Here is a 16,617-nt window from a genome sequence, read left to right as displayed (position 1 = left end):
GTGCCCCCCGATTTACGGTGTTTTGATGTTTTTAGCTACATTTTCAGACCGATATAGCTATAATTTGACATTTAGGGTTCTTAAGTGTCAATAAACTTATATAACAAAAGTTGTGGACATAGGTCCACGTTTTGGTATAGCCCCCATATAACGGTACCCTCCGATTTGCGGTATTTTGACGTTTTTAGCTACATTTTCAGACCGATGTAGCTATAATTTGACATTTAGGGTTCTTAAATGTCAATAAACTTATATAACAAAAGTTGTGGACATAGGTCCACGTTTCGGTATAGCCCCCATATAACGGTACCCCCGATTTACGGTATTTTGACAGTTTTAGCTACATTTTCAGACCGATTTAGCTATATTTTGACACTTAGGGTTCTTAAGTGTCAATAAACTTATATAACCAAACTTGTGGACATAGGTCCACGTTTTGGTATAGCCCCCATATAACGGTACCCCCGATTTGCGGTGTTTTGACGTTTGTAGCTACATTTTCAGACCGATGTAGCTATAATTTGACATTTAAATTTATTAGGTAAATCGGTTCAGATTTGGATATAGCTCCCATATATTTTTTCCGCCGATTTGGCGTATTTTCTGCACCAAACACGCTATATACGTCCGATTTTGATGAAATTTTGAATGTGTAACTGAATTCGGTCTCAAAATAAATGTCCCAAACTACATCGAAATCGGTTCATATTTGGATATAGCTCCCAAATATATTTTCGGCCGATTTGACGTATTTGCTGAAAACACGCTATTTACGTGCAATTTTGATGAAATTTGGAATGTGTGACTGAATTTAGTCTAGAAATAAGTGTAACAACTTGTATCGAAATCGGTTCAGATTTGGATATAGCTCCTATGTATATTTTCACCCGCTCTGTCTAATTTTGATGAAATTTGGGATGTGTATATATATGTATATAAATCAGTTCAAATTGATACATATCTCCTATATTTTACATATTCACAGTGGTGTAGGGTATCATATAGTCGGCCCCGCCAGACTATGATCCTTTCCTTACTGGTTTTTTATTAATTATAGAGAAGATATCAATAACACAGTGCTACAGTGAAAATTTGCAGAGGTTCAGATGCATAAATTCGGTATTGTGGGAGTCCATGGAAGACGAAAATACCTTTGGCTTCTTTGGGTCACTTCGTTTTTTGATTTTATAACGGCAAATGCAGTGAAAAACGGGGTTTTTTGGATTTTCAACTTAAAACGGACATAACTTCTTTTTTCTGATGCATAACCCCTGCAAAAAAATTTTGTCAACTTTTGTAGCACAGTGTAATTCTTTAACCCAAATATGCACAATGTCATATATATACATATGTATCAAAGTATCGTTTTTATTGTTGATATCAAGGATATAGCAAGAAATGCATCTCGATATCATTTCGGATGGGCCCAATACACAACATTAGACATATCTGGGTTAAATATCTTTTCAAAGTAAAAAATTTTCTTTATATTGGAATTACAGTGCTTATGATTCTTATTCATTATAAAGATTGTTGCGAAAATCATACGCACTGTGGGAAATACAAAATATTACAAAACATCCAATCGTTAAGACCAGGGATGAGTTCGCATGTGTGCTAGCACACAGGAAAATTGTGAAAACGTACTCTTAATTTTTGTGAACCATGAATAATTAAACATTTATGCAAATTTTGTATTTATATTTTTTAATAATTTGTATTGTCGACGATTTTAGACAGCAGTAATGTTTAAAAAATATTGAAATAAGTAATGAAACATCAAGAAAAATTAAATATTAATTCCCCTTAAATTTCCCTCTCTCTCCATTTTGCTCAGCATTGGTTAAGACACTAAAAATTCCACAACTCATCTATTTGCTTACCGATTTTGTTCTCATTTTGGAAAGCTTACTGAATTTTCTTTTTCGAAATAGAAAATACTAATGCTGTTTGGTATATTCTAAACAGCATATACGTAGTCAAATTACAACTCACTCACCCACTATTCCGTATTTGTACTCGCTTGCTCATGCTGTTCTAGACAAATTCCGCTTGGCTTCTTGATCTAGGGGTGCTCTCTTGTAACGTCGGAGCTCTCTTTCTGAAGATCATTCCTGGAATGTCCGGGTCTGGGTAAGTAACAACCGAGCAAATACTACAAAAAAGCAGTGGGGAATATTTGGATATTATTCGCGTGGAAAAAGTTAGTAAAGAGTTAGCCTTTCACAAATGTCATCAGGGAAGGTGCCAGACGGCAAGATTGTACAATCATCCGCATTACGACCTCAATGCCATCTGAAGGGGTTGGAATTCAGGAGAGGTAGAGGCTAAACAGCTCCGGAGATATCACTCCACCTTGGACAACTTCTTGTTTCCCTCTACGGGTTGGACTTCTTGTTCCTGAATTTCACGTACGACTGGCGTCCACACATTTAATTGATTATCCAACGTTTCAAACTTGGCCGGAGGGTAATCTGCGCTATGTCCTCAAACACCGTGGAGTGATTGACAGTATCAAAGGCTTTTGATAAATCGAGCGCCACAATAACTGTTCTGTTTTCCCGAAACTTGTGGTGATTTTGTCAACTGTTCCGAAGTAAAGTCGCTACAGATCTATGGTGTGTAGCGATTTTTACCATGGAGCATTTCACATCCCTGTTTATATCGCACGGCTTGCTCTCATTAACTACTTCACTAATTCGAGTGGAGATGGCGAGTGGAGCTGTTATTGTGTTGTGCTGCTTACGGAACCCATGCTGATAATCGGCAATTGGATAGGTATTACTACGTGCGACCAAAGCCAAATCGGTCTGTACGATTCACCTTTGCTGGCATACTTGCCCGGCTTCAGTAGCGGGACCATCCTGCCCATTTTCCAGACCTCGGGAACGATGAGGGTGCCTTTCGATTAGTTGTGTTTATTTCATCTTAAATGGACTCCAACTGCACTCCCTTAAAAATTTCTATTTCGTGAATTACCTTTAGTTTGTAATTTTGTTATTTATAACAACATTTTGGAAATTATACTCTTTTGTATTGGGAAGAAATTATGTTGCCATTTTTAGGGATCTGCAAACCGACTTGTTTTAAAGGATCTCTAGAGAAAACATATGTATTTGCATCCTACATCCTAGAACAGACAAAGAAACTTTTATAATATCAATCAGCTGATTTGATACCACTACCTCATAAATTTTGCCTTGCTCGAATTCGAGAAGAGTTTCACTCGCGAGTGGAATTCGATCGAGTATTCGGAGCTCTGGTTTAAATGCTGGTGAAAAGATCGGATCTTTCAAGACTTCCTTTGAATGGGTTCAAATGCTGATGAAAGGATAGTTGCCACCATACCTCTGTCATTAAAATCGGTGTAATTACGCTTCTGTATAACCAGTGTTTTATCCCAGGATTAAAACATCATTTTCAGCCTATTGCCTTCCTACATGTTGAACAACATCTACGGGCTTTATTAGCCATCTCCTAAATATAGTCTTTACATTTAACTCTTCGGGAAATGTTTATTGTATTATTTTGGAAAATTGGTTCCTCGAAATCTCCCACTTTCGTTTCCCTAGTGAATAGACATAATTCTGTTTTTACGGTCGGTTAAGGTCATGTATAGACTATTTCTGGGAGTAAACCACAGTAGTGGTGATAGAATCTCCCCAGAGCACAGTGCGAAATATGGGCACTTTAGTGGAACTTTACTCATAACTTTTAATGTAAATGTAGGTCGTATGCGGATAAATATGGGCCACATAGACCCGCGGTTTCCTATATCCCCCACGTATCGGTGGCGACCGTTTTTACGTATTAGGTTAATTTTTCTATCGATTTCGCTGCAAATTGGAATTTTGGGGTTTTAGTGGAGGGAGAACATCTGTACAAAATATTGTCAATACCTGTTTGCGTTTTGGTAAAGTCCCCATTGAGCGGTACCGGCAACTATAACATATTTTAAAGGTTCCCATTTGAGATAGTTTGAAGGTGTTAGGAAATTATTGCCAACTGAATTTAGTTTATTTGAAAATTTGTATTCGTTGAATAGAATATGTTCTAATAAAATAATCTACAGCATAGATCCTTGCTTTGGCCCTAACCGCCCTTCCCCCAAACATTAACAAGTGAAAATAAAAAATATATATTTTTGAGATTTTTAATTTTTAATTGGACGTTTCGATTAAGGATATGTTTATCTTATTACATGGTTCTGCAAATGAGTTTATCACTTAAAGGATTCTTGTTTAACTATTCTTTGTTTGAACATTTTTTTCTATATATGTGAATGAAATTACCAAGAATATTCTTCAAACTATAACAAGGAACATTCATTAGTATTGGTAAACTCATTTTGGCATAAATGAAACCAACAATGACGTCCAATGCCGGTTCTTCTATCAAATTTTCAAAAATATAGATATATGAATATTCCAATGACTTTCTGACTTTCTCTCAAAACAGCGCGAATCTGCAGCTATTTTTTGATTTGCCCAAAGACAAATATCCTACCTTTCAGAAAATGTTCAATTTATTCTGTAACACATTCAAAAACCTCCAAAGATTATAAATAAAAAATATTTTAGTAGACTTAAAAAAACACATTTTTGGGGAACGAATAGCGATCAAACTAAATTAGATATTACAACTCTATAAACGACTTACCATTTGTTTGCATCCCTCTATTACTTAAGCAAAGCTACACGCAGAAAAATTTATGTTAGAAATATGTTTGGATCCAAACATATATATGTTTGGGACCGGTTGCAAACAAATATATGTTTGGATCCAAACATAATATGTTTGGGTCCAAACAAATATATGTTTGCAACATTTTGTAACATATCTCAATTTGATATGTTTGGGTAAAACATATTTTTTATGTTAGAACATTTTTTTCATGGGTGGAGAGAGGATGTTTGTCAACGAGAGTAATAACAGTGCTCTCGCGGCTACGGAATTCTGTTTTATAATAAAGAGCTCTGTTCTAATAGGAGACGCAGGTGCGACGACGAGAGGTTGAAACCCTGTTTTTTCATTAGCTGTGTGTATACGGCCAACCGCTTGTCTTTCGTTCTTTGTTGTTGCTGTTTTTTTTTCATAAACAATACTTTTTCTGCAAATCAAAGGCGAATGAAATAGTTCAGATTTTTTTTTATGGTGAAAGCGAAGCAAGCACAACAAAGCAGAAATTAACAATTTTTTGTGCTCCTCCAAATGCAACTGTAAATACAAATTGTTTGCTTCTGTTCATGGCACAATTGAGAGGTAGATTCACATAATTTTTTTCAAAAAATGTCATTAGGCAGGTATAAATAAACTCATTATTACAAAAACCAATCAAATATTCACAATTTTTCATATAAATTTTTTATTTTTGTGTTAGCAGGGGTACGTTGTGTGTTTGTGCAATGTTTCTGTTCAATGCATGGCACAAGGTACATTTAATAAGGTAGAATAATTCGAATTGCTACAATATCAAAACTTTTGTGATAACATAAAAATGTCAAAATCTGTACAGAAATTCAATTCGCATTGGCGCTTAGATTTGCATCGAATTTTTTATACCAATCAGCACTACACAATTTTCACATGTAATTCGAATAATTTGTATTTGCTTTACAAAAGCAATATAAATATTTGACAGCACACATTTTATGTGAAAACACAACAATGAAAAAATGGTCAAAAATATGAATTATTTTGCCATAAGATAATTTTCTCAACCGACAACTATTTTAATTGCTAAATATATAAAAGCGATAATTGTTGCTTAAATTCGTTGAAATCAATGCCTTGTTTTACAACTTTTGATCATCATATTTATTTGACGTTGCAACTACCTTATTAAATGTGCCTTTGTGCCATGGTTCAATTTCAAAGTTATGCTTCAAAATCACACCGCCGGCAACAAACCGCCGTGCTAGTACACACGTTGCATCGTTTATTGAATTCACCACCGTTTTCGTACTCAAAGGGTTGCACTTTTTCGTAATATTATAACAAGAGTAATTTTTGTTACAAACACGTACGACTTCACATAAATGTTATTGTTGTTAAATACATATATTTATAAATTGTTATAACAAAATTATTGTGATAAAAGTCCTTAAAACTGAACTTTCAATATTTCTCGATAAATGTAACACTACCATTTTTTGCAACACCGCTAAAAAATGGTGATGCAGCAACTTGTGACACTTTTATGATGAAATGGTCTTCAATTACATTTATCGAGAAACATTGAAAGTTATTTACATATATCAGTTTCAAGGACTTTTATCACAATAATTTTGTTATAACAATTTATAAATATATGTATTTAACAACAATAACATTTATGGGAAGTCGTACGTGTTTGTAACAAAAATTACTCTTGTTATAACATTACGAAAAAGTGCAACCCTTTGAGTACGAAAACGATGGTGAATTCAACAAAAGATCCAACGTGTGTACAAGCACTAAGAATACGATTGAAATTTAAATGAACCGCCAGCCAAAATTTTTTAAGCGGCCGCTGGCATATGTAAAATCATATTCACGCCGTCACGCCTTCTAATAATTGTCGGCTTAGAACTCTAATCTCTCATTCGTGTAGTTGATTGTTTGTGTATGACACGATCGAAGCGCGCGGAAGAAATTAAAAGGTGTTTGAAAATATAAGTCTGAAAATTTGCATTAAAGTGGTAAAAATAATTATAGTGAGTGGCAAACTAAAATTCTACAAATTGTAAGTATAAAACTATAATTAAAATTCAAAGAAAGAACAAAACAACGAACAAAATTTGTCTCGTCTGCAAGTATGTGCGGTATGTATGCGTTAGAAGAAACGCGTGTTTTTTGTTGTTGCTGTTGAGACGATTATTTCTTTCCATCGTCATGCATGCAAAAAAGGCCTACTTGTGGAAGAAGTCGTCACAGCAACAACAAAAACATTCAAAAAACTTGACTCGTCTACAAGTGTGTGTGTGTATGTGGTAGAAGATACGCTTGTATTTTGTTGTAGAGACGATTATTTCTTTCGATCGTCATGCAAGCAAAAAGCCCTACTTGTGAAAGAAGTCGTCACAGCAAGGTACATGCATCGCAAAATAAATGAAACAAAAGATCTCGAGTTGTACACTTTAAATACCAACATTTGCTTTCATAATTGTCAAGTTTTTTGTGTGTTTTTTTCTTGTTGCTATGACGACATCTTTCACAAGTAGGCCTTTTTTTGCATGAATGACGATGGAAAGAAATAATCGTCTCAACAGCAACAACAAAAAACACACGTTTCTTCTAACGCATGCATTTCGCACATACTTGCAGCAGCGATAGTCAGCGTGTGCTTACTGATAGCAAAAGAGCATAAATTCTTTTGCTCTCAGTAAGCACACTCTACGGACCGCTGACTTAGGCCTTGTACACACGCTGCGACTTTTGATGCATGCATCACCATTTTCGTACTTGTAGGGTTGCATTTTTTCGTAATATTGTAAGAAGTGCAATTTTTGTAACAAACATACACATGTTATGATTGTTGAATGCATGTAGGTATATTGTTAAACCAAAATTATTGAAACAGGTAAAAATATTTGTTAATATTTCTCGACAAATGTAAATAACAAAATTTTTGTTAGGTAAAAATGTATTTTCCAACATTCGGGTTATTCCATTCTACGAGATACAGGTAAGAAAACTCCGACAATATGGGCGTTAACACAATTATAATTATTGGGCAACAAATTGAGCAACGAACGGCGTCAATATTAATCCAATCGATTCAAAAAATTAAATTCTTTTTTTCTGCAATTCCCATTTTGATGTTTTAAAAACACATTTGGAACACAAGCAATTCAGTTTCAACTATGAAGGCAATAAAAAACTAACAACATACTTATCAAATAAAGGAGGAAGTTTAGTCCATTTATTTTTATTACATTCTTTTAAATCCATGATGTACATTAAATAATTTTAACATTCTAACCCCCATTATTATAAGTCTTCTTTTGTTATAGTTTGGTTTTTGCGAACAGATTTATAGCGTTCTGGTTAACTTAAAGTTAAAAGTTATCATTAAAATTTCAAGGAGGACATTCTTGGCATTTATTTTATAATAATTTTTATGTGAAAATTATAGTTGTATTGCCTCCAAATTGGTTTATTTTGCGTTCTCAAATCCATCCAATAGTAAAAGAAGACATGTAATAATGGCCCTAAATGGTATTAATAAATTAAATGATTAGTCATGAAATTTGACATTTCATACATTTCGTACATTTTCATTCCCTCTATCACTACTATTTTTTGCAACACCGCTAAAAAAATAGTGATGCATGCATCAAAAGTCGCAGCGTGTGTACAAGGCCTTACATGCGAGTCATGTTTTTGTTGTTGTGACGATTTCTTTCACAAGTAGGCCTTTTTTTTGCATGTCTGACGATGGAAAGAAATAATCGTCTCTACAACAAAATACATGTGTTTCTTCTACCACATACATACGCACTTGGAGACGAGTAAATTTTTTTACGTTTTTGTTCTTTTTGCTTGATTTCTTCTTTTTCGTTGTTTTGTTCTTTCGCTGTGGTATCACTATTGTTTTCGTTTGCATATTTGTCATTGTTTCATTTCATTTTATTCATTTTGAAGCGTCAACAATTCACGTATAAACTTTTTAAAACATGTTGATACCAACGGTTTTGGGGGAGGACAAGTTATTTGTCGAAATTCCTGAGCCTTTCGATTTTAAAAATTTTATTGAAGCGGCTAAATTGGAATTTAAAATTTATTCCCCAGAAAATATTACAGCCTCAGTGTTCGGTACAAAAATAAAAGAAGACCAATTTGGAAAAATTCTTATGCAATATATGTCAACACCAACATTTCAAATTGAGTTGTAACTTGGAGGTAAGAATACTGCATTTATTTTTCCTTTTTTATAATGTATTTACATATTTTATGTTCATTTAGATTCCGTGCGATCTGTGGCATCAGCATCCACAGTTAGTGGTGCTTTGTCGGAAAGTGAATCCCTAGCAGGTTCTGAGGAGCTTATCCCAAAAACATTTGTAATTTCAAAGAATTTGAAACCTAAATATCATAATATGACCCATTATGGAAGAATTATGAACGAAGTTGGTCCACTTAAACATCTGTCATCAATTCGATTCGAAGCGTTCCACCAGCCTTTCAAAAAATGTGCAACTTCCTCCAATTCTAGAGTTAATTTAATTAAAACATTATTCACAAAATACCAGCTAAACATCGCAAATACTATATTAAATTTTGAAGAGTTTTACACCAACAAAATTGAAGTAGGAAGTGTTGTAGAATCCGATATGGAAAGTATTGTACAGAAATTCCATTTACAAAATCCTATTTCAATTACAAACTACATAATTATTAATGACATTTTATATAAAAACAAAATGGTTGTGCATATAGGATATAGTGAAGACCAACTGCATATTTCTAATCAACCACAACCAATTATTTGTCTGCAGGGAATATTAAATCATGGATTTGATAACCATTTTTATGCATTTCGAGTAGAACTCGATGATTTTTTTTTACACTTCCAGTGGATTCATTGTACACAAGAACCACATCATACTTATGTTTAAATTCTGAAAACAAGTTATTTATAAATTGGCTTTAATACATATGAATATACTATGTATATGTTATTATACTTTTTACTATTATATTATAATATATACTTTTTGAATTGAATTTCTTTATCTATATATATCTATATATATAAAAAAGGATGATGTTAGTTACTACGCTTATAACTCAAGAACGGCTGAAAAGATTTTGACAAATCGCACCAATTCGGAATGGTCTCATGGCAGAAAAGGATAAAACCTAAAAAAATCGCGAAAATTTACGAAAATTTTCCAAAAATATTTTTTCATGAAAGTCAATTTTTACACAAATTTCTATCGAGCTTCGCGTTTGGAGTAAATCTTGGCACTTATTTCGACAGTTTTTGGCGAAAATTGTATTTGCACCTACTGTGAGGGTCCATTGTACGCCTTTGTCAATTTTTGAAAGTTGTACAGAATTTTTTATTCACAATCAAATCGATTTTCAAGCGTCTTTTTAGGAAATTAACAGCGAAAAATGGTTAAAAGGGCTTAGTTTAGAGTTTGTAAAGATTAGTGGTGGTTTCGGTCAGATACCGATTGAAAAGACTAAGACGATAATGCCAAAAGTGGTTTCCACAGTTTTGAGGAAAAAGGTACAAATCCACAAAATTGGTGGGTTAATTGAAACATCAAGAGCTCCGAGGTAATTTCAATGGAAGTGAAGTTGTGGCATCTATCTATATACATATATAAAAAGAATGATGTTAGTTACTACGCTTATAACTCAAGAACGGCTGAACATATTTTGACAATTCGCACCAATTCGGAATGGTCTCATGGCAGAAAAGGATAAAACCTAAAAAAATTGCGAAAAACTGCGAAAAATTTGCAAAAATATTTTTCGAAGAATGTAAATTTTTCCACACATTTCTCTCGAACTTTTGCGTTCGGAGTATATCGTATCACTTTTTTACAGTTTTTTGGCGAAAATGGTGTATGCACCACATGCTATTGACTTATTAAAAGATCTCTATGTCAATTTTTAAAAGTTCTATAAAATTGTTTTATTTAATTTAATGTCAGTTTTCATTTTATTCAAACAATTCTCTGTGCAAATTATTTGCGAAAAGTAATTTAATACTAGCAGCTTCAATTGATATTACCATTCTCTGGATTGTTATTTTTGGAAAATCTAATAGGAAGTACGCTGGCAGAATATAACGGATATTTTCAAATGACTTCGAAGTTAACATTATTGAAGAACACGGATTGAACCTGACATTGACTGGCCGTTCTATTGATGTGGTTATTATTATTTATGTAACCCAAAATTGATTATTGTGTTCGTTGTCATCGACCCCACATACCCACGGCCAAATTCACCATCGATTTGGATCTTTGTTACCACATTCTTATTTCCATCAACTTAACAACTTGCATTATTCACATCATTGCATAGAATTCGTGCGTAATCAAGGGATCCATATTTAATATGAATAACGAGATGCGAAACCGAGGTGGTTATGAAGACAGATAAAAAATGCAAAAGGTTGGTCGAAGGTATGTCGATTCTGTGATCGGATGTTTTTGAGAAAACTGTCCAATGTACATCAGTTTCCAAAGCTTTTGATTAGATCAATGCTTGCCTCAAATTCTCTTCAATGTGGTACTTTAAACCAAAAGAAGCAAGTTGGGCTGGGCCGAATTTTTTATACACACCGACGCGAGTTGTACCTTAGTAAAACGGAACCATTAGTTTCTGTTCGATTTTGAAAATACTAAACTCTACGGCTTATTCCCAGGAGCAGTGGAATATGCTAACTTTCTTTTAAACCAGGTTTAACACGAATGAGACATCAATATTTGCTACGCATTCTGAATCCGAAGTACCATGTTACGTTCATTCCATTTGAACGATAATATGGACCAATGTCTAAAATTTTTGCCAATAAGTTTTTTTAAACACTAGCCTCATTAAATGGCAAATTAGATCTGGATGTACTCTTATGTTTGGGGTATACCGAAATGGAGATGTATGCCAACAATTTTTCATGGAGTTTTCTGACCAATGGAAACTTTAAACGTGAGATTAAAGCTAATTCAGTTAGAAATTATCTTAGGATTACTACAATTGACTAAATAAAATTTAATTCGTTGTGAGTTCTATGTTCATTTCATCAGATCGACAGACGGACAAAGTTAAATCGAATTAGAAGTGTATGCTGATCAATAATATACATATGTATATACTTTATTCTCAGACAAAAAGTAGTGTTGTAATGAATGAACGGAATGGTAAACATCTTATGGTGAAGGGTATTAAAATGAATGTTTGCCAAAAGCTTCAAAATCGAATGTACCTCTTCTATGGGGCCTATAGAGTACACTACCTATACCTACAATTCGCGGTATGAATTACTACCCATATCGAATACTAAATACCAAACTTCAGTCATTTCGGTAGGATAATGTGGCTAAAATCTTCAAAATACTGAAAAACGGGAGGTACCTTCTATGGGGGGCTATATTAAAACGTGGATCTATACTGAGAAATGTATGGGGAAACATTTTGTAGCTCCAAAGAAAATTTAATACGAAATTTTTGACCCAGTTCGGTGATAAAATGTGACTAAAACCCTTAAAAACACTTAAAATCGGGAGGTGGCGTTCTATTAGGGCTATATCAAAACATGGATCGATATAGCCTTGAAAATGGGTTATATCAAGATCCTAGGAGTAGTATAAACTTCTGTAGCAAAATAAAAGCTCTGCGAGCTGTTTCTTGATTTCAATAGGCTATATCGACTAAGAATTTTATGCTGATCAATAATATATACTTTACACGGTCTCCGAAGAATATTTCGAAGTGTTACAAACGGAATACAACTTTAATTATGCCCTCCGTTGTACTGAAGATATAAAAAAACTTTATATAGCAATAAATATAAAATGTATTCGAATTTAAGTAATTTCATTTCAAATTCATCTCGCAATAGCCATGACAATAAATGTAGTGCAAGTCAAATAATCAACTTCAATGTACGTTTAATGACTGCGAGACGAAGTTCGCCGGGTCCACTAGTATATATATAAAAAAGGATGATGTTAGTTACTACGCTTATAACTCAAGAACGGCTGAACAGATTTTCACAATTCGCACCAATTCGGAATGGTCTTATGGCAGAACAGGATAAAACCTAAAAAAAATCGCGAACATTTTCGAAAAATTTGCAAAAATATTTTTTCACGAAAGTCAATTTTTCCACAAATTTCTATCGAGATTCGCGTTTGGAGTATACCTTGACACTTATTTGGACAGTTTTTGGCGAAAATTGTATATGCACCAACTATGAGGGTCCATTGTTTGTAAATTTTTGAAAGTTGTATAGAATTTGTTATTCACAATCAAATCGATTTTCATTTATTTTCAAGCGTCTTTTTAGGAAATTAACAGCGAAAAATGGTTAAAAGGAGAGGGCTTAGTTTAGAGTTTGTAAAGATTATTGGTGGTTTCGGTCAGATGCCGCCTGAAAAGATGAAGATGATAACGCCGAAAGTGGTTTCCACAGTTTTGAGGAAAAAAGTACAAATCCACAAAATTGGTGGGTTATTTGAAAAATCAAGAGCGTTTGACTATGTTATATACGTCGAAATTAAATATAGGGTGACCATGTAATCGACAACAGTCACGTGTTAGTGTGACAAGACTTCAAGCATCCGAAACACACAGAGAACGGCAACTAATAGAATAGCTCTGCTAACAAGGATCAATGTACCAAGTACTGAATAGTGCAGTCTCAGTCAAAATTCAATTACCGCATTTGTCCGTGTTGCCAGAGCCATTGAGTCTAATTCCGAACTTGCAATGCAAGCAGAATTCGGGAGATCACGTTAAACAGATAAGTCAAAAAAGCTGACGAAGGTGGTTACCTGATAACGATCTGATCTTTCTGCTCAAAATAGGTTAATTGATTAAAACGCTAATTTAAATAAGCACTATATTCAGCATTAAATTCAAATTCCTACGATCGCATTCCTTCCTACGAATTCAATTACTTGAGTAAAATATCGTGTTCAGTGGTGAAAACAAGAATTGTAGAAAACCATCGATTATGAAACGAATAGGGGCGTTATGATATTATTTTGCTTCAACTATGCTACCGAATATTTTTATTTAAATCGCAAAATGTGTTATTTGCTTAAAAAATATATCTTTGTCCCGATTTACAGTTGCTAATTTTCTCGCAGCTATTGTCTGTTTATAGGAGAGAGAGTCGAAGAAAACAGAAACACTTTGCCTGTCAGTACCTTCTCTCTTCGTCAAACTGACAATTGCCGAAAGTACAATTATCTAATGTGCATCTGCTTCAAAGATCATCCTAAACAGTTCAAAACAAAGAAATATTTGCCACTGAACAAGGTAATAGCAATAATAGTAGTATTATAAGTTTGAATCAAAACCATCAAGTTCTGTACCTAACAAACTGCGAGACGAAGTTCGCCGGGTCTCCTAGTTTTAAATAAAATGTGTATATTAACAATTGTTTTTAACATTAGTTTTTCATTAATCATAGAATTATATCTGCCGTAAGTATGCAAATGTATGCAAACATAAATATGTTTGCACCCAAACATAAATATGTTTGCACCCAAACATAAATATGTTTGCACCCAAACATAAATATGTTTGCACCCAAACATAAATTTGTTTGCACCTAAACATAAATTTGTTTGCACCTAAACATAAATTTGTTTGCAGCCAAACATAAATATGTTTGCACCCAAACATAAATTTGTTTGCACCTAAACATAAATTTGTTTGCACCCAAACATAAATATGTTTGCACCCAAACATAAATTTGTTTGCACCCAAACATAAATTTGTTTGCACCCAAACATAAATATGTTTGCACCCAAACATAAATTTGTTTGCACCCAAACATAAATATGTTTGCACCCAAACATAAATATGTTTGCACCCAAACATAAATTTGTTTGCACCCAAACATAAATATGTTTGCACCCAAACATAAATTTGTTTGCACCCAAACATACATTTGTTTGCACCCAAACATAAATTTGTTTGCACCCAACCATAAATTTGTTTGCACCCAAACATAAATTTGTTTCCACCCAAACATATATTTGTTTGCACCCAAACATAAAATTGTTTCCACCCAAACATATATTTGTTTCCACCCAAACATTAATTTGTTTGCATACCCAAACATTTTTTATGTTTGGGACTGTTGCAAACATATATATGTTTGCTGCAAAATATGTTTGGGACATATGTTAGAGAGGACGTTTTTTTTGCGTGTAGAATCAATTTTTAAGGGAAATAAATATTGTAAAACGAAAGTGCAATATCTAAGTGTATTTCTAGTTGTTTCGCGGGGTAAATCGCAAAACTGAATATGAAGCATTTGTCATTGGATACTTAGCAATTGAATTCAACAAGAATCTCATTAGTTCTATGCACTTTAATTTTTAGTAAAGTTCCACTAAAGTGTCCATATTTCGCACTGTGCGGCGGCGTTCCTTACACAACTTTGTATAATGTTGTTACGTCAGCGCTTAGCTTATCCATCGATTCCTCTGCTCACTCGTCTGAGGAGTGAGTAAGCGTTTCAGTGCTGACATTGTTGAAAACGCCTTCGTTGTCTATGCATACGTCGAGTGTATAGATCTTCATTTCAAAGGTTCTTTCTATATGGTACACTACTGTACCTAACAAACTGCGAGACGAAGTTCGCCGGGTCTCCTAGTTTTAAATAAAATGTGTATATTAACAATTGTTTTTAACATTAGTTTTTCATTAATCATAGAATTATATCTGCCGTAAGTATGCAAATGTATGCAAACATAAATATGTTTGCACCCAAACATAAATATGTTTGCACCCAAACATAAATTTGTTTGCGCCAAAACATACATTTGTTTGCACCCAAACATAAATATGTTTGCACCTAAACATAAATTTGTTTGCACCTAAACATAAATTTGTTTGCAGCCAAACATAAATATGTTTGCACCCAAACATAAATTTGTTTGCACCTAAACATAAATTTGTTTGCACCCAAACATAAATATGTTTGCACCCAAACATAAATTTGTTTGCACCCAAACATAAATTTGTTTGCACCCAAACATAAATATGTTTGCACCCAAACATAAATATGTTTGCACCCAAACATAAATATGTTTGCACCCAAACATAAATTTGTTTGCACCCAAACATAAATATGTTTGCACCCAAACATAAATTTGTTTGCACCCAAACATACATTTGTTTGCACCCAAACATAAATTTGTTTGCACCCAACCATAAATTTGTTTGCACCCAAACATAAATTTGTTTCCACCCAAACATATATTTGTTTGCACCCAAACATAAAATTGTTTCCACCCAAACATATATTTGTTTCCACCCAAACATTAATTTGTTTGCATACCCAAACATTTTTTATGTTTGGGACTGTTGCAAACATATATATGTTTGCTGCAAAATATGTTTGGGACATATGTTAGAGAGGACGTTTTTTTTGCGTGTAGAATCAATTTTTAAGGGAAATAAATATTGTAAAACGAAAGTGCAATATCTAAGTGTATTTCTAGTTGTTTCGCGGGGTAAATCGCAAAACTGAATATGAAGCATTTGTCATTGGATACTTAGCAATTGAATTCAACAAGAATCTCATTAGTTCTATGCACTTTAATTTTTAGTAAAGTTCCACTAAAGTGTCCATATTTCGCACTGTGCGGCGGCGTTCCTTACACAACTTTGTATAATGTTGTTACGTCAGCGCTTAGCATATCCATCGATTCCTCTGCTCACTCGTCTGAGGAGTGAGTAAGCGTTTCAGTGCTGACATTGTTGAAAACGCCTTCGTTGTCTATGCATACGTCGAGTGTATAGATCTTCATTTCAAAGGTTCTTTCTATATGGTACACTACCTCAGGTAATACGGTTTCCACTGCCCTTAACGTATGCATGTTGTTTGTATTTAAGTATGTCGTTCAATTGTTTAGAGTAAGAATGAGTTTAAAC

At 33.7% G+C, this 16,617-nt stretch overlaps 1 protein-coding gene across 2 annotated transcripts in view; it reads left to right on the top strand.

The window, feature by feature from the left end:
* The window catches only part of LOC141404010 (tyramine/octopamine receptor-like), a 422,753-nt gene that overhangs the window by 73,284 nt on the left and 332,852 nt on the right, over positions 1–16,617 (top strand). Inside the window, exon 1 of one of the 2 annotated variants that reach the window (XM_073987181.1) lies at positions 6,589–6,724. The exons of the other annotated variant lie outside the window; for it this stretch is intronic. The gene's annotated coding sequence lies outside the window, so the exon portion shown is untranslated. Of the gene's footprint in view, positions 1–6,588; positions 6,725–16,617 lie in introns of those variants that run through there. 2 annotated transcript variants of the gene reach the window in all.

The sequence above is a fragment of the Musca autumnalis genome, unplaced genomic scaffold (assembly GCF_047663935.1).
Source record: "Musca autumnalis isolate F117 unplaced genomic scaffold, ASM4766393v1 scaffold_4, whole genome shotgun sequence".
Classification (NCBI taxonomy): domain Eukaryota; kingdom Metazoa; phylum Arthropoda; class Insecta; order Diptera; family Muscidae; genus Musca; species Musca autumnalis.
The sequence above is the reverse complement of the archived record's forward strand: the minus strand, read 5'-3'. Positions and strand labels throughout refer to the sequence as shown.